Source organism: Argiope bruennichi, chromosome 10 (genome assembly GCF_947563725.1).
Source record: "Argiope bruennichi chromosome 10, qqArgBrue1.1, whole genome shotgun sequence".
NCBI classification, from domain to species: domain Eukaryota; kingdom Metazoa; phylum Arthropoda; class Arachnida; order Araneae; family Araneidae; genus Argiope; species Argiope bruennichi.
Genome location: NC_079160.1, coordinates 17,556,702 through 17,577,672, shown reverse-complemented (window position 1 = coordinate 17,577,672; position 20,971 = coordinate 17,556,702). Strand labels below are relative to the sequence as shown.

At 27.4% G+C, this 20,971-nt stretch overlaps 1 protein-coding gene across 1 annotated transcript in view; it reads right to left on the bottom strand.

The window, feature by feature from the left end:
• Positions 1–3,092: 3,092 nt before the first annotated feature.
• Positions 3,093–20,971, bottom strand: part of LOC129989111 (speckle-type POZ protein B-like) — a 43,229-nt gene continuing 25,350 nt past the window's right edge. The window contains exon 2 of the mRNA XM_056097436.1: positions 3,093–3,223. The gene's annotated coding sequence lies outside the window, so the exon portion shown is untranslated. The remainder of the gene's footprint in view (positions 3,224–20,971) is intronic.

Below are 20,971 nucleotides of genomic sequence, written 5' to 3'. Positions count from 1 at the left end.
GAGATATAAAACTAAAAAATTAGAAATGATAAATTTATTAATACATATATATAATATATGTAATATTCGTTGTTCTCTTGTCCTTGGATTCAATAATATTTCTATTTTAAATAATCTAAAAGTTTGTAAATCTTTATAAATATCCTCACCATACAAACAAAATAAGAGAAATATAATATTGTTATTAAACATAAATAAATATGGACTATTTTATTTATTTATTGTGTCTCCAGAAGGAAGCAATTGAGGTCTTGTAAATCTTTTTGGGTGAATCGATGATCAATCAATAAATAAATTGATTAATGCATATTGTGTTTAAAAGGCTTATACTGTTTATTCTATCTTACTTGTAATGGATAAAATCTTTGAGAAAATCAGTAGATTGTAAATAATCTGCCATTATTCTTTACTTATAGGAATTTTCAAAACGCTTAAAACCATGCTATTTTACTTGTTTATTAGCTTAGATTTTTATCGTAGATCGTATCCTAAAAAATCCTACAGTCATAGTAATCATTGTTTTTAAAATTAAAAAAAATAAGAGGTTTATTTTTATATTTACATTACATTTAAGTACTTTATTTTTTAATCGCACTTCAAAAAATTTAGATTTCATCCATAAAAAGTTGTTGTGTTAGACTATTTCGAAATTCCATATGTGCAAAATACTTTTGCAGTCTTTATAGTAAATATCTGTTATTATCTTGACCGTTTTCTTGGGTTAATAAGAAGAACAGAAATAAAGAAGTTTTCGTTGTTCCTGTCAAATAACTTTCATGCATTCTAGTAATTTTCTTTCAAATATAAGTTTCTGACATGTGTTAAGAGAGAAAAAAATATTTCTCGAATTTAATAACTCTTAAAACAAAAAGGGAAATCTATGGAGGTGTTTTTCAAAAAGCATGACTTTTAGTGACAGTAACTTACATCATTAATATCAGTAGGAGTTTAGAATAATTTTTTTTTCTTAACAATTATCTGTAACACTTTCTCGGCGTGAAAAAGCTTAACAAAGATCAAAATCATCACTGTAAGGTAGTTAAAATTAGATTTAGACTTTATTTACTAGCGAAAGCAATACTGCAAATACTAATTAATAAATTATTTAAATACAATAGGACATTTTCTAGATAGAAATTTTTATCTTGTTTTTGTGAATCGCCTTGGAGGCGAGATTTCAACTATGAATAATATAAATATAATTTTATATAAATTATTATAACATAAATTTTTGTGAATTTATTTTAAAAACATGAATTTAACTATTAATACGAATTTGTTATTCCAAGATAATTGATATTTTTTGTATATCTGTCTATTATTCTTTATTTCGGTGAGTTCGATTAAATTCGAAAACGAATTAACTCATTATTTAAAAGCAATAGACTTTTCTTTGTGATTGGTATAATTCTTTAATTATATGAGTCTATTCAAGATCAAGAAATCAACTGCGATTCATTCATTAATTAATTAATGAAATGTCGCTTGTTGTTTCCTATAACCATGCGTGAGAACAATAATTCAAATATGAATTATGAACGAATTAATTGTTTAAAAGCAATAGACTTTTCTGTATGATTAGTTTTGTTCCTTAAATGCATGAGTCTATTCAAGATCAAGAAATTGACTCATTAATTAATTAATTATCTAAATGTCTCATGCTTTTTTCGGTAATCACATCTTGTTTTTTAAGTCTATGAATCTGCTTGAGAACAATAATTCAAATATGAATTATAAAGAATTGTTTAAAAGCTTTGTTAGTCTTTTCTCTGTGATTCTATTCAAGATCAAGAAATCGACTGTGACTCATTAATTATTTAATTAGATAAATGTCGCGTGTTTTTTTCCTGTACTCATAACCAGTTTTTTAGCCTATGAATAGGCTTAAGAACGATAATTCAAATATGAATTATGTACGAGTTAATTGTTTAAAAGCAATAGACTTTTCTCTATGATTATTTTTGTTCTTTAAATGCATGAGTCTATTCAAGAGTAAGAAAACGATTGTGACTAATTAATTAATTAAATAACTTAAGCTTTTTTCTATATCTATATCTTGTTCCTTGCTTTATGAATCGGCTTGAGAACAATAATTCAAATATGAATTTTAAATAAATTAATTATTTAATTGCAATAGACATTTCTCTATATCCTGTTTTGACCCAATTAATGAACCCATTAGAAAACAATAATTCATCTCTGAATTATGAGCTTATTATTTCCATGAAATGGGTATTTACGGCATATCCTTACGTTTGTAAATATGTGTGAAAATAGGAATTCAATTATTAATTATGAATTAAGTATTAATTCAAATTTCATAGATTTTTCTTGTGTCCAAATGTTATTTACTTCGTTGAATATACTTCAGAGTAATAAGTCATCTATGAACAATGCATTAATTAATAATTTAATTACGAGATTTTTCTATTTATAGATTTTCTAGATTTTTTTCTCCATATTGATTCTATAGCCGTCGAATTTTATTTCTTATTTTAGTAAATCTGTTCTGCAATTCATGTAATTTAAAAGAAAACGAGAAAATTTTTCATCTACTCAAAAGGAAAAAATTTATTAAAGTAAAATAAAATTTAATTTATTAATATAATATGTACATAAAACGTAAAGTATGAAATAATGAAGTTGTTGAAAAAATGTCCGGGGATAAAACAGCATGGAGATGATAAACAAGATACATTCCTTTTTTTTAAAAGCCATAAATCTCGAATTACAATCATTTATTTCGTTTACCTTACATGCCACATAACTCTTCAAAAACAGACTGAACTTAAATAGCAAATGGATTTCGAAAGAAAAGAAAGTCCCAGATTTCACTGATCATAAACCTCTCGGTCCCAGTCTTCTAGATCCCGAGCGAAATTGCGCATGGAATTCAGAAGCAGGCTTGACTCGACTCGCAGATTTTTGTTTCCAATCAAACGACTCGAGTCATCGTATCGGCCGTCGTCCCGGTCTCTCTGCAAAGGAATCGGTTGACTCGAATCATTTGCATCATCTCCCGAATCAGTTGGCGTTGGATCGACTCTTTTTCCGAATCGCATTGGGACTCGCATCCGGCATCTCTGGCAGAACTCCTGTCCGTCTGACCTGCTGCATACGGACTGACAACGCTTCGAGAGTTGTGCTGAACTCAAATGAAACACGATCACTGTGGCAACGAAACTCAGCAGTAGGTATTTCATTGGTTCGATAAATGAGTAATCTGAAAAAGAAAAAGAAAAATCTTGATTGCCAAACCTTAATAAATAATCTAAAACAGTAAAAAAAAAAATCGACCAAAATAAATAATTTGTAACCCTTATAAGATCATAAAATATTTTCTTAAAAGGGTTATTGCAAACAAATAAATAGCATCGACAAAATTTTAACATTTTTACTTTCTCGTCACTAGTACCCGGACAACTAGACAGACTTAATTCAAAAGGTGAATAAAGTAACTAGAAAACTTAAAATTATAAAATTTAAATTAATAAAGTAATTTTAAAGTGATGAATTAAATCTATGAATTAATCTTAAAGTAATAAACTAAATCAATAAACAAAATTGTAATGAAATGGATGAAATTTGGTATATTGATTCATTTCTAAAGTGTATATTCGGGTCAAATTTTGAACCAAACTCTTAAAAAATTGAGCATCTGTCGAGTCTGTTTATGCATACGTGCAAACTTCACAAATCTAAAATGTAACAGTCTGGGGCACTGAAATTTGGTATGTTATCATGATATTAAAATTATAGTTCTATGTCAGATTTTAGTTTCAATTGATAGAAAAAAGGCGTTCAAAATGCATATTCAGTTTTCTTTTTAAAACTGTGAAATACAAACCTCACCTTTTTGGGATTCCGAAAATAAAGATTTGAGAACTTGTTGCGAGCATAGAAATGAATTAACGATGGCATTCAATTAAAATCTTTTAGTCAAGTAGTTGAACTTAAAACTAATTTTAATTATATTATTAAATATAATTTATTTATAATAACAGAAATATTAAATAATCTTATATCGGGAAAATAGAAACTGTTCATTTCTAATTAATTTCGTATTATTCATTTGATGTTTTTAAATCTATTTAGAGAGCAAGAATATAAGAAAAAATTATTTCGTTATAGATTCTTTCTAAAAACAATGATTTAATTTGTTTTCCGTATCTTTATTTTAGTATACTCTTAGAAGAGAGCTTTATGTTTAAACATAGCAAATAAAACATAACTTAGTGTAAAACTTCGATAATGTGCATAAAAGTTTACTTTAGGCTGTATTGAGAGACATGATACAAAAATGTCGGAGATTCCTAGAAAAATGAAAAGAAAAATAAATTGAAATTAATAATTGGAAACAGAATGTCGTTGATGGCAAATAACTTGCAATCGTTAACTGTACTGTAATTTTACCATTTAATTCCTTATTGAAACTGTTCAGAACAATGGAAAAAACACGCGTATATATCATTATTGAAGCTCTGACAACAATTTAAATTCCATTACGATAACGTATTTTATCGTTAAAAATGATGCAAAAAGTATTTTTTTTTAAATTGCTAAAATTTAGAAAAAAATTTCCACACAATTACATTTATATCATTAAAAATATCTTATATTTTTTGAATTTTAAGACGGTGTAAAATTTAGTTTTTTACCATAATATTTTGAGGGATTACTACAGAAAAACATCAAAATCTCCCTTAATTTTTAATTCGTTAAAATTTTTTTAAAACTGCGTTTTGATGTACATTTTTATTCTTCAAAATATGTCTGTATCAAATTTGGAATCTTTAGATCAAATGTTACGTTCCTTAGGGAGCCAGCACACCTATATTCGCATTTTTTATTATTATTAGATATAGAAAAAACATTTGATCTTTATCATCGATAAAATCATTATTAAGTAATAATGCGTGACATCTAATCAATCGATCTTTTTAATCAAATAAAGAAGAATGGTTGTTTTATAACATAAGTAACAATAGAAATTAAAATCTTATCTGGCTTTCTGTTAGACTTTTTTTTTATACCAAAGTTAGCAATGATACAGCTTGTTTTGATACCAAAGTTTAGCCTTTTTTCTGAATAAAGGGGGAAATATTTTATACGTTGTTGCTGTTGTTGTTTTCAACTTTTATATATCTTAGCGAAGAAAATTAATAAAAATACAAAAAGAGAATCAAAGATAGAATGAGAAACCTTAAATTTGGGTGTTATTTAGTTTCAAAGTAAGTGTACAGAAGAGTTTAGTTACAAATAAATTTTTTCTTTCTATTTTAATCGCCTTTTAAACTTTACTTAAAAAGCAATACAGCAGGAGTGTTTTTTTTAAATACAATTTTGATAAATTTTTTTCAAAATTTTCAACATGGTAATTCGCAAAAATAAAAAATACATTTTTTTAATTTAAAAATGTGTAATTTTGTTTATAAAAAGATATAAAAATCTCATTAATTCTAACATTTACGTATAATCATAATTCTTTGTTGCTTTACATCGATGTTTCGAAGCGTTATTGCATTCAATTTTTGTACGAATTCATTTACATACTTTTAGTTAACCCTTCAAAGGGCCATTTTTTTCTAGTCATATTATGTTAAAATATTTTTAGGCTTGAAATTAGAATAAGAAAAGGGATTCATTTAGCTTATTAGATAAATTTAATTTGATTCATTAATTAATTTGGTTAATTAATAATTAAGTGACAAACCAAGACACATCATTTTGTGTGAGATAAAGAACTAAAGCATCTAAGTTCCTGTCTTTCTAAAAAAAATTGTCAGAACTGATACCAACCTGCATAATTTCATACAACGATTGACAAATTTGGTGGAAATCATACTTCCCACGGCCTTAGAAAGGGTTAAAAAGTGAAAGAGAAAAGTATTTAACTGGATTTTTTTATTATCTCTCCTAGAATTTTTGCAAAATTTTTTGTAAATTTTCGAAATTGCAAAAATTAACAACAGACAATTCAAGTGTTACGAATTTAACATGCTAAATTACAAGAATGTATGTCAGTTCAGGTAAACATACTGAACATCCTTTATCCAGAATAAGACTAACCTTGAACCTGAAATTTTTTAATCGCATATTTAAAAAAAATGTAAAAGAAGAATCAACCTTTTTTTTATTATATTGATTTCATTTCATCATTTCATATCATTTCAGCAAATGAATGGGGAATTATCAGTTTGATAAACTACACTTAATATGTCATTTGTTATCTTTATTTTTATATCTTCCTGAAATTCCGATAATATGGGAACCACTAACAAAAGATATTTTTTTTTATTTCATTATACTCGGAGAAGGTCATATTTTCTTTTACCATTGATTATTTTTTGAAAATTATGTTTACTGTACTGAAAAAAAATTACAATCGATATTTGTTTACATCAACTAAATGTAAACCTACATTGTTTATTACTTATGCATGTTCACTTTTTATATTTAGTTATTTTAATGAAACAAAAGTAATTATTATTCATGCTTAGCGAAGTTAATTCTTGAAATGATTTTTACTTAATATAAAAATATCCTTACTGCAAGATATTTTTCTATGCAGATTACGGATAGTAAGAAGTCTGCAATCTTTATATATGTTGCAGTGGAAACCCGAAATCAGTCAAAACCCGAATTAACTAGGGAAAATGCGTTCAAACTGACAGCACTAGGGAGAACCCGTTTTCGCTAGTTATTAGAATAACCAACTATTCATTTCTGAGGCAATAATTGGTTTAGAAATCAACCCTTTTTATTTTTATTTATAGATTTTTTGTTGTTGTTAGCATATTTCACACATAGATAAAAAAAATGTATCTTCTCAGTAGTTATGAAGGCATATTTTCTTGAAGTTCCAATTTAGAGTCTATCTCTACCACCATGTCATATGACACATGTGCACTTTCGATAGCATAAATGATTTCTTCAAATGGTAAATAATATTTTATGGGTTCATTTGAAGAAACAAACTTTTTTACGCCACTGATTTCAAGAATGTTAAACCTTTTTAATCTGTGGTACTGAATTGAAGTCTTGCTAACGGCAGATTTTGCTTCTTCAATCTCAGATAAGAGAGTGTTGTATTCATCACGTGTTATAACATTAAAGTAATTCTGTTTTTTATGTAACAACTGCAATTGTTTAAAAATTCTATTTCTTTTTCAATTTTTTTGAGCAGAAAGCATACCATTTTCTTTACTTATCGTAAATCGATCTACCAGCACAAGCACATTCCAACAAGAATAAAACTAGACTATTGTATTTGCTTTGCAAATTTCATAAGCAACGAATCTAGATTCATACGGTTTTAACTGGGAAAAACCGGAAATAACTAGAGAAAATGGATTATCTCCAGTCCTGTCAGTCAGAAAGCGGTTTCTTTAGTTAATTCGGGTTTTCCCTAGAACTGTTAGTTAAAACTCGTTTTATCTAGTTAATTCTGGTTTTGACTGTAACATATACACGTAATTAATTATTGCAGCATTCTGGACGACATAGGAAAACAAGATTTGAATGCTTACAATGTACACTGGAATAAAACATTTTGTAAAGCAATGTTTTTAAATATGAATATAAAATTCTGTATCATTTAGAACCACAAAATTGAATTGTTACAAATATTTTCCAAAATTTAAAAAAACAACCAAATAACGAAAACATCGGGAACCACACTATTCATAAATAATAATTATATATATGAACAAATATTTGGCGTTATGAAATATTGTATGAGCAGTCATTAAAATTATGTTGAGTGTTAATTGTCTTTCTGATTTTCATTCAAAAATACCACAGAATTTCTTTGATTACCTTCGATAAAATGCGTATTGATTTGTCGAAATATATGCAATGGAATGGCATCTTGTAAGACGTTTTAAAATATTTGGCTTGTGAGTATAAAATGTAATTAGCAAAATACTGGGAAACAACTGATTAACACTTGACAATTGCTATTAAATTTCAACTATTTTTTTGCATCAAATTGCTATTGAATATAGGTAGAAAACTTGTTACAAATATTTTTAACAATAGAAATAGGATACTAATTGAGACAATTTCTAAATTTACCATTTAAAAATAAATATAAAATACAGTGTTGATGCTTGTTACATAATTATTGAATTATTGTCATATAATTATTAAGAGATTATTTATCTATAATATTATTTCCTAAATTATTATCATATAATTATTAAGAGATTATATTTTCTTTAATATGTTTTTCCTTCTTCTTTATACTCTTAATTTGAAATTTTAAAAAGCTTGTAACAGTAATCTTAAGCAAATTAACAATTAATCTAGATTTTAAGATCTTTGCTTTTCGGAAAATTTGTGACATATATTAAAAAGAACCAGAGCTAAAACAAATTGGTAGAATTAAATTTTTTGAAACCATTAAAATATCCAAAATGTGACAAAAAACAAATAGAAATTTTATATTTGTTTAATTTTTGTAAAAATACAAAGTATAAAATTCTTTTTTAGAGTTTTAAAGATTTGAAAAAAATCTTTTGTAATACGAAGTAATTTCCTTGTTATTTTAAATTGGAATTCAATCTAATAATATTCAATTTCTCGTTAAATTAAATAATATAAATTTATTAATTTAGCATCGATTAGAAACGGATAAATTATCATATATTTATAGCCAAGCTTGAAATTAAGAAATTCCATCTAAATATTATTTACAAAAAGGCAATTCGAGCAACAGATTATTATGAAACTGTTAAAAATAATTATGAAAACAGTTAAAATATTCAAAATATAATAAAAAGCAAATAAAATTTTTATGTTTGTTTAATTTTTGAAAGAAAAGAAGGTGTAAAATAATTTTTCAATAACATAAGAATACTCATTGTATAGGGTTTCAAACAAATTGAATGAAATAATTTGTAAAGCGAAATTCCCCTTTTATTTTCATTTGTACTTTAACCTAATAATAATAATAAAATCCCTCTTTAAATAAAATAATGTAAATTTAATAATTCAGCATCTGTTAAAAATCGATAAATTATCCTTAATTAACCCTATCTAAATATTAGATATGCAAAGGCAATCCGAGCTACATATTATTATGAAACTGTTAAAATATCAAAACTGTTAAAGTATCATAAACATGATAAAAATCAAATAAAAATTTTATGTTTGTTTAATTTTTGAAAAAATACAAAGCGTAAAATAGATGTTTTAAGAACTTAAGATTACTCATTGTATAGGTGTTCAAACGAAATGAAATCATTTGTAGAAATAAATGCTTTTTTTAAAACTGAAATTCAACCTAATAATATTCAATCTCTTTTTAAACTAAATAATGTAAATTTGATGATTTATCATAGGTCAGAAATCTATAAAATATCATTTGCATTAGAACCGAGCTTGAATTTACAAACTTTTAGCAATAAATATGCAAAAACATATCTGAACCTTTGCATATCTAATGCCTTTGCGTATCTAAACATTAGATTTGCAAAGGCAATCCGAGCAACAGATTTGGAGCACTAAAACTTATTTAATCTCTCTCGAGAAGTATGTCCACACAAACTGCACTTATGAAACAACCGAATCGATATATGGAAACAACATCTCTTTCTGAGGGGAAGAAATCATTGTCTCCTAGCTCTTTCCGGTTCCGCGAATCTACGAAAAGTTCAAACGTATTCGTATGAATACGCTTGAACTACGTCATAATCTTAAGAAGAGTTAGAATAATTCTGAGGCCCAAAAGTTTCATAAATTTGTGTTACGTGATGTGTAAAACTTCACATAATTTGAATTATTATTAGTTTAATATAAAAGACCGCTTGTTTTAAAATGGTTAATAATTTGTTACCTGCTTTTACTGAAAAGTCTTCATTTATAGCCAAGTGATATATTTGATGCTACTTGGAAAGGAAATTTTTGAACTTTTTATTAATCATTTATTAATAATAAATAAGTTATTTTATTGTTCTAGCATGAATCTTCGCTAAATCTTCCTCTTGCTTCAGTATTTATGAGATAAATTCGAAGAGTTAAATAACAAAAGTTATATATATATATATATATATATATATATATATATATATATATAACCAATCTAAAGTAAGAAAAAGTTTGAAAACGAAACAAAACAGTTTCGAAATCGCAACTAAAATTTATTACCTATTTAAACTAAAACCAAAAAGGAACTTCATAGTATTTAGAGAGCGCAATTGCAGCTACTTCTAAAACACAGATGAATTGATACAAAAGTATTAGAATCAAGTTAATAGGAAAAACAAAAATCGAATAAAAATTAAACCAAAAAAATTATTAAAAAAATATTAAAAAAGAATTTTTTTAATAATTTTTTTGGTTTAATTTTTATTCGATTTTTGTTTTTCCTATTAACTTGATTCTAATACTTTTGTATATATATATACAAACTGTATATATATATACTGTATATATATAACTGTATATATATATACAGTTCTTTTTCAGAACTCAGAATTTTTTCAGAATAACTCAATCAAGAATAAACAAATAAATTAAATCATTAATTGAATTAAATCATACAGAAAAGATTTCATTTTTAAATTTACTGTAATCTTCGTTATGTTTCACATTAACTATGAGTAAGATTTGAAGAATATCCGTTCATTTGAGCTCAATAGTTAAAAACCTATTTTTGAATTTCCCCTTTTAGTTACATAAACTAAACAGTATGAATATTTCTGGAAAGATAAGACTTCAAAAAGATATGACTATAAAGTTTTAAATTGTAGAAATAAAGTAACTTTACTACAAACATAAAACAAGTCGAGTGAAATAAAAGATAAACTCAGACTAATTTAATCTAAATAAAACTAAAATTAAGTAAAACTAAAATAACAAAAAAACTAAATAAAATGTGAAAAGCTAAATAAAATTTAAAAAAGCTTTGCCTTGATGCAATAATCTAGATCTTATTCTCAGAATTATTTATATCACAAGATATTTTATTTCATGATTATTGTCCCACGAGACGATCTATTAGGTTAATTTAATAATTTTTATTATTTTCGCTCTGAATTTTAAAATTTTCATATATATTTGGCAAAGTTTTAGGTCTTTCTATTTTTTTTTTAAAGTTTATGTATTGGAATATGATTAAAAGTTACGGCCATTTGTGTTCCTAATTTCATATCTTTTCATGCGTTCCACTGGTTAAATCTTATTATATGAAATGTAGTACGTCATATAATATTAATTAAAGTCTGTTTGTAATTGTATATATTCAAAATACTGGAGATCAATATTTTCGAGATGAGTTAATATAAACCCTTTTCTACTAAAAGATTTATATCATATTTGTTGAAATATAAAATTAAACGAGGTCGTGCATTGTCGATGATAAATTCATTATTCCGATGAGTATATTTTTATTTACATTGAAGCGAAAAACGATTCATTTGATGAAAATAGTACTTATTTACACATGATTTTATTATTAAATGAGTTATAAAATAATTTTTTGTCTTAAACACCAATCTAGCTTGATAATTTATTCATTAATCATATATTGGGTAACTGTCATTTTAGCGAAGCTAATCATTTGCAAAGATTCAGAAAAGGAAAAAGAATAATTTTTGTTAATTCCTTGAAAATGCCTGAAGCCATAAAATGTCCATTGTTTTATTAAATATTTCACGCCAGTAATAATTCTTGAAGACTTTTTTTTCCTGCAATATGAGACGTCACGTGAAACATCAAAAAGTAAAAATTGATCTTCTAATTAAAAAGGCAATCTGCCAATTTTCTTCAGTTATATAAATTGTATTTGTTCTTTAAGATGAAGAGATTTTATAAATCTAGATTAAGATTTTCGTTCCTCTATACATAGCATATGAATATAGTATACATATGATTATATTAATATCTTTGGTCATGTCCATTTATTCAATGATTTTCTTCAAACATTTTAAAGTAATAAAAAAATATTTTACTACCTGCATTTAGTTAATCCATCTTTATAAACAAAAAAATTGCCTTGACAAATTTTTCAGTTTCTATTTTTCAGTCTTTGTGTTTCTGCTTAAGTTTTATTGTAGTAATATTTTTAAGATTGCTGCAAATTTCTTCATGCTCGAGAAAAATGTTTATAATTATAAGTAAAATTAGTGGACTTAGAGCGGGAAAATAAGATGCATAGCTCTTTTTATTTTTTTGTATACGAAGTGAAACAAAAAAATACTGTAATCGTCAGAAAATTCGAACTCGAGATGTTTAAAAATCTCCATTCTTCAGACCTCATTCACTTTGAGCTAGATGAATGAAATTTGGTATTAACACCACATTTGCAGATATCTATCAAATTTTGAGCAAATTCCTTTCAGAGGAAGTCTGTCTGCCCGGCTATTCGAATGTAAGTTGATATGCTGAATACAAAACGAAGAGAGCTAGATAGATGAAATTGCGTACACAGATTTAGTATGTATATGGAGAAACTTATCAGATTTTAATCAGAATCGAACTATCGGTTTATTGTCTGTCAGTCTGTACTTTCAGAATCTTATAGACAAAATAACTCAAAAATGCAGTTATTGAAATATATTAATTTGTTGGGCGATTTTGTGGCTACAAGTGCAGTTTAGTGTCAAATTCTGGTTTCAATTTCTTGGGATAAACATGTCTAAGGCAGAGATTCGATTTTCGAATGCTATTAACCGGAGGTCAGACATTAATTCCCAAAAAACTTCTCAAGGATCACACTATAGATTTAGTAAAAATTTTAAATTCACGCTTAATATTATCGTTTTCTCAGAGATAATACCTTCGTTAGAGAGTATGCGAGAAACTTTTGGGGAGACCACCCGTACTAGTTTGTGTTGACAATTTTATTTCTGTGCAAGTGTTTGCGTCATTTAAAAAAAAATTAGTATTAATTTTAAATACAATTATATTGCTTGTCGTATGAGATTGAAACAATTATCATTATTTCATCAAATCTCTCAGTAATATGTTTTTGGCCATTGATGACGTTATAACAGAAACAAAGCTTTCTATCGGCAGAAACGTATAAGCTGCATTTTTGTTTTCACTTTTTTTTTTTCTTTTTAAAAAAATATGCGTTCACAGGGGGTGAGGGGAGCACCTCATAATTGAAGATGAGAAGCTTCTGGGATTCAACCCTGGTGGATACACAAAAAGATGGGGGTCTGTCTCCTCTCATTGATGACGGTACTTACTTCCCAAGGGAAGGGTTGAGCCGTGATCTGTGACGGCCCTTACGACTGAACCACAGTTTCTGCCAGTTTGCGGCAGTCTGATCATTCTGATTTTCCCGTGTGCTTTCCGGCGGGTCAGAATTGCCTGTTTTAGCTTTAAGGTTATAAAAGCACGCAAAGAGAACGTATTGTAATCGGCAAAAAATTCGTACTCAAGATTTGACGAATCTCCAAATTTCAGAACTCCATGAAAAGCACATTTTTTGAAATTATGTCTGTCTGTGAAAAGGATAACTTGTAAACGATTTGAGCTAGATGGGAGGCATTTGGTATTTGAAAAATTTTAAATTTGTAGATTTCAGAAAAAATCTCTGTAAAGCGATATTCGATAGCTATCGTCATAAATCCTTTTTAAATGTATCTATAGGTAATAAATGAAACAAAAACATTACGGGTGGTGTATACTTTTGTTTACAAGCGTATTCGTTTAAACAGACACGAGACACAGCGCTAACGTCTATCAAAATGAAGTCGATAGCATTATGATTCTTTCTGAGAAAACAACGATTCGCTTTTCTTAAAAGGTCCATTACCTTTCTCTTTTCCGCACAGAGAGCTGGATTTCCGTGTTTCACTTGAATGATTGGTATTATTTCGCGAGTCGCATCGTGATCCGATATGGGATTCGGGGACAATTTAAACGAAAGAAATCATATTGGCGCACGCAACTTTTAGTTTAGTCGTGTGTATTTAGTGGCTAAGATTTTGTCTTGCCTATTTTCTCAACAGCATGTTTTGTTTGGTTTCAAATAAATTAAAAAAAATATTTTTAGAAGTTTTTGAAGGACGACTGATGATAGAACTTTTAATCATGGAATCAAAAATCTCAAGGAATGGTTTTCTCTTTTTAAAGATAGTGAGAAATAATAATAATAATAATAATAAAAAACTTTGGAAATTGATTCAAGTAAAACTTTCAACTAGTTTCTTTAGTATGCAAATATGTATATTTTTATTTGCTAAAGGATTAGTGCAAATTCTATATAAAAGAGAAAAATAAAGAAAGCAAACTACAAATATGTTACATAAAAGCCATAAAAAATGTTAAGCTTCTTTTCTTTAGTTTTTTTTTTAATTTTATTTATTTATTTTGAGCTGGAGTTTCAAGATGAAAAATATCTAATAATGCAAAATAAAATAATAAAACAAGTTTATTTTAAAACAGCACATGAAGTTTAACGAATTGCTTTTTCTATTTATATATGTTCAATAAACAATATGCAAATTTATTTCAAAAGCAAGTTAAAACATAGATACTGGAGTAAACTAAGAACTTTCAGTCGAGACTAAAATGCAGAAACATCGCAATAATGAAATAATTATGAATTGTTTAATTTGTTATTACCAATCAGCATCACAAATAAGTGTAAAGTATTTTAGAAGCTAACAATATTTTGTAGTTCCTCATAGTGGTCAGCCAAATAGGAAAACTACAAAGAGTACATTACGAATTTTTACACTGCATATTTTAAATAAATGATACCAAACTAATTTTACCATATTTTTAATGATTTTCACTACCTGTGGGATATGCTAGGTTTTACAAAATTGGTAAAAATTGGAAAGATGTAAAGAAAATCGGTAGAATTTTTGAAGTCAAAATACTGAGAACAGCAAATACAATTTGGCTCTGTAACTTCAATATTTTAGATATATTTCTGGAATATTCTTAGATGAAACAGTGAGCTCGCAATTAGAACAAATAGAAGTACTTGGTCAATGAATAAATGGAAAGGAATAACACCATCCAATACGATTTCCAATTAGATCATAACATATCAACTGCTGTAGCAATTTTTTTTCTCTTTTGTTGGAGTAAAATTATGAGACCACAAGAGTCCTCCAGATAAAATATATTGCTACTCTGTTAAATTCTATTTTTCAACAAAAAAAAAATCGTCAGTTGTCTATAGAAAAAGCACTGTGTATTTGTGTTCTAGATCAAGACAAGCGCTGTCTACACCACTGGAAAATACACTCATTCGTTTATAGGCTCTTTAACAGCTAAGATTCAGTTTTGTTTTAAGGTGTTCTGTTGAACAATTTCCTTTCGTTTCATTTTTATAGACAAGAAGACGACATCTCTCCATTTTTTTTCCTTCCCATATACGAAGTATAAAAAAAAAAACCACTGTGATTATCAAAAAATTCGAACTCTAGCTTTTCGTGAATCGACACTTTTTAGATCTCTTTGAGTTCGAAAAATATATATTTGGTATTAAGTCTGTCAGTGACGCATGTAAATCAAATTTGCTTTGAGGAATCTAGATGAAATTTCGCATACGGTCATTACATCAAATTCGTAGATTTCTATCCATTTTTTGAGCTAACTCCATTCAGAGGAAGTCTCTCTTCACGGCTGTTTGAATATAACTTAGCACAATAATAAAAAAACGAAGTGAACTAGATGAGTAAAATTCGGATACAGATTTAACTACTATACTGTGAACACCTATCAAATTTTGAGCCAAATTCATCAACCCATGCGCCAAATTCAATTCTGTCGTTCTGTATTTACCGAAATACATAAATTTATAACTCAAAAACTCAATTACTTAATTATATTAAATTTTGAATGCTATTTTTTAACTACAAGTGTAGTTCTGTGTCAGATTTTTGTTTCAATTTGTTGGGCTAAACTTGTTTAAAAACCAAATAGTATCCAAAACTTTCGGCTTTTGGATACTATTAATCTCAAACCAGACATTAATAACCAAATAACTCGCCAAGGATGACACGATAGATTCAGATAAACTGCTCAATTCACGCCAAAAATTAATATTTTGTAATGTACGCCAATGTCATGCAAAGCGTTCTCTAGGACAAACTTGTATCAGAGGAAATCCGAGAATGTTTTGGGGAGACCACTCAGGATAAAGTGGCGATATTACTGTACTTATTGGCTAGCCAAATTTCTGGACTTATTCTAAACTATAAATATATGCTGTGCTCTTGGGAGTCCAAGTACAGTCCCTCATTTTTTTTTCCCGAAAATGTGAAAAAAAAAAAACGAAACTTGTACGAGTGAAACCGATTACCATGAAGATTCATCAGTTATTTCACTTTCGATTTTAAGCTGATTTGTTGCGCCAAGATAGAAGCGTATTCTTTACCAGAGGTATTTTATATTCGATTTTTGTGAAACGAGATTTATACATCCTTTTGTGAATGAGCATCATTGATGATGAGCGCGTACTTTGACTGATGTCCATGTACCATAATTATTTTAATCTTTCTGAGCCGCGCATACACATCGAATTTAATGAAATAGGCTGATGATTATAAAGTCAAAATGCCCATATTCTTTTGATCTTCAACACACGGTTATTTCGGTTTTGATATATTCAATAATTTTGATCAAAATGTATTAGATGTGATAAAGTAACAAATACTTGATATAAAAGATCATCAGTAATTAGCAAATAACAAATAAATGTATGCTTGTGTTTGTTTAACAAGTTTGACAATATTTTCAGACTGCCTTGACACCTGTAAATTACATGATTTACATGATTCAAAAATCTTTAAAATACTGCAGTTGGTTCTAGAATTACCAGATTCAGCATGTAGTTATTTTTTTGTTAGTACGCATTTACTAAAAAGTGCTTTTCAAAATTTTTCTGTTAGATTCTTTATTAGTGAAAAATAAATTAAAATGTGAATGCTTTTTCTTATCTCTGTAATTTCATTGTATATTACAATACAAAAATCATTTTTGGACTGCTAAAAATTGAAAAAAAAATCGTTTTAGCGATACGTGGTTTTCTTTAATTTTGTTACATTTTTAAAATTTATTACATAACGGCTGAAACAACAGACATTTTTCATTTCATTTCTCTTGAAATGTACTACCGACATTTAACTATGAAGCTGTCTTTCACAGCATTATCTTTGATGAAAAATAAAAAAACTAGCAAAATTGTGTATCAAAATGAATGAATGTTCCAGAATTTTTGGAGATTTTTTTCGCTTCTTATGTAATGAAAATATCTCACATTTTATATTATTTGATAAATTTTATGAATTGTTAACCTTTATTCTGAAATAAGGACGGAAAGTATTACAAAAACGCAGGCGATAAAATAAATAATGCTTTTTTTAAAATTGATAATATTATTACTAAGATATTTTTTATTACAGATTAGAATCTATGACCTCATACTCAGTAATTTTCAATACCACTGAAGGATTTTAAGATATTAAACTACCAAATAGATAGCTGATACTACGCTCTACGAACGTCAAGAAAATAAATTAATTATTGCCTATTTTCATTACATCTATACATTTTTTTTGGCATCCGTTCTTTGTACTTGTAATAGAAGAATGATATGGTTTGTTTGATGAACACGTACTCCCATTCTATCTTGACATGCCCTTCCTTACTTCATCTAAGATTGCATTCTGTTTTGACATGTAGGCGTTGCAGGATTCGGCCTGCAGCGAACAGCGTTTCGTGCACCTTTTATTTGCTTTCCTCGCAGTTGATGCACCATGGGAAATAATCTCAATTAAGTTTTTTACTCATTTCCCAAGGAGGAAAAATTCCATATTGAATGCAACAGCTTTTCTTATATTTACGGCTAGAATTAATTAACTAGAGAGCTTTTCATTGCTCGGTTTATCTTATGAATTTCATACCATGACTGAAAAAAATGTTCAATGTCGGATCAAGTTAGTTAAGATGTTTGTCTTTATTTCCTCATTTAAACTTACAATTAGATTAAAGAGTGGTTCTTTTTTTATTACATAAATGGCACATCATGATAATAATAAAAATGATATAACTTTTATAATATTCTTTATAGTTGAAGGTTATGAATGTCTAGACGGGCTGTTATTCTGTTAATAAAATCTCAGATATGATTGTCACAGATTAGCTAACGAAAGTTGTAGTAGAAAATCTCATACATAAAGGTAGAGTGCTTAAGGAATAAAAAAAAAATATTATTTGCCGTACACTTTAAACGTAAATAAGTAACAACATTAGAAGTTTCGTTTCCTTGCAATGGGACCTTCTTCATTCCTCATGTTCATGAATACTCGAATCTTAACGTCATTAACGTCGGGCTGAAATAAATAGTGACTGACTAACAGAAAAAAAGCAATGCAAAATACAAAATTTAAAAAAAGAATGTCAAAAAGAAATATTTACAGTAACTTTCAAAGAATCAGTACAAATGTAAAGTGATACAAATTGCAGGCTTCTACTCTTTGACCTTTGCTACATTCCAGTATTAAAGAATGTAAATAAAATGTGAAGTTTTTTTATCCCAAAACTAATTTTTATTCTTACTTAGGTTTATTCGCAGAATCCATTTAAGCATTAAAAAAAGACTATTTCAGTTACTTGACGCCAAAATTGAAATTGGGCTTTGCTCATGCGATAATGACGCAGATGAAAGGGGGCTGTGATATTTTTAGCTCCACCTAGAGTTTTAGATTCGCAGGGCAATTATATTATAGATAAATGTACGGACTATAAGAAAAATAATTAAAAACAATTATTTTAAAGCTAAGTCTATAATTAAAATTAATTAGAAATTAGTTACTTATTTATACCGAAGTTATTTAGTCATTATTAGTTACTTATTATCTACCGAATCAAATCAAAAAATTTATTTCTACTTTTTATTCATTAAAAATAAAATTAAACAAAATTAATTAGACGAGGCGAAATTTTAGCTACAGCATACTCAGCTTCAATGGACAGGCTAATAAATAAATATATTAATGAATACTTATTTAAACAATAAATAAGTATATCTAAATAGAGAAATTTTTTTTCATATCCTCCTAGACTAACATCAGCACATATTTCGGTGCAGTTTTGTCCCAATTCGAACTACGGAAATATCAACTCTCTTGATTTTTAATGCCATTCATGTTTAGTAACACATTATTGTATTATTAAATTAGTAAAATATTTTATTAGAAATTAAAATTTTAAAACAATAGAAAATGAGAAATGTCTCATAAAACTTTGAAATACACACAGACAGACACATGCACAAGTGCACATACGATTGTTTTTGAGTTACAAGACCAAGCAAAATTTCCCTTATAATATTTAGACGAATGTTTTCATCTTTGTGTTTGATTTTCCACATAATTGTCTTTCTTTATATAAAAAAATGATCAATTCCTTTAAGAAACAAAGTATGCAATAGGAAATATATAGGAAATATGCAATTGATAAAGTATCCATGTCAGCGAATTTCAAAATTCATCTTCTGTGCAAAATACATTATAAATTTCCATAAATATTTTTTTACTGATGTGAAGATTTACAAATGAAGCAAAAATAAATTTAAATTGCGAATTTCATATAGTTTTATTTTCTCTATGCGAAATTCTGTTTTTATGTCTTTGAGTTTATTTTCCGAGACTGAGTTGCGATACTTTGAATTACATTCATGGGTTTCTCACCTGAGAGAGATCGATAAGCGTCGAATAAGAAGAATTTCCAAGATTCTCTGAAATAACGAGCGAATGTGTCTTTTCCGGTATTAGTAACGATGATTGATGGCCAAACTTTGAAAGTTCAAATCGCAGCGGCATTTATGATGTTTTTTACTTTACTTAGAAATGAAGGATGAAAAAAATACAATAATTTTAGACGAAAACTGCAAAATATAGAAATCTGCAAAATCTGAATTATGAAAAGTCTTTGTACTATTTGTTTGTTAATTAGTTATTATTAACAACCGTAGATTTCAAAAGTTTTTGCTTATTTCTCGTAAATACTTAATTTAAGGTAAAAACCTACGCTTTTCATTGGATCTCTAAAATCTATCTACTATAAAACTAATATTCAGTTGAAATAATTTTCATTTAAACATTAATTTCATGAAATTTTTATGTAAAGAAACTTAACCCTTAACTGGGGAGGTGAAATTTTAGGACTTAACTGGGGATGTGCCGTCTACGAGACGGCATTTCATTTACACTCGAATTAAATCTTCTAATGAATGTACTAGTATGAAAAACTGCCAATATATTTTTCTTGATATATTGATAAGTCTTAGAAATTTTTCAAAATATATTGTCATTGAAAAAAGTAAATGCGTTGGAACATACATTTTCCTCTCAAATGACACGTTACAATAAATAATATTCTTGAAAAAGTTTATTACTTTTTACTTTTTAAATCATATTTATTTTTGCAGTATATGAAGGTATATAGAAGATAATATAATGTAAAATTCATCAATTATATGAAAAATAAAAAAAATTGACAATGGGTAAAATTGGCCCTTTTTTTATCGGCTTGTGTGACTTTCATATCACGGTTTTCTAGGGCATTTTAAACATACGGGTTAAGAACTAGTATAAAAATCAACCTATAAATTCTGTATATATATCTCTTGGTATATTAATATATTTTATAAATTTTTCAAAATACATTATCACTAGAAATATTGATTATGTTTGAACGTACATATCAAAACCAGTTCAATGCGAACTTTTATCGAAAAACTCTTCTGTAGAAGTATCCCTATCACTATAATCACTTTCTGCTTCAGTTAAAAGTGTCTGGAGCACTGCTTCATAATAGAATCAGTAAACAGGATGATATTTCGGGCCCCAAGTTTTAGCGCCATCTGCTAAGACTTGTTTATCACTGGGACACTAACAGGGAGATGCGGTCTTAGAGACCGCGATCGAAGAAATAACTGAATTATTTTAAAAAGCATCTGCTGAAATCGTTTGAAAAAGTGCACATGAAGGTCACA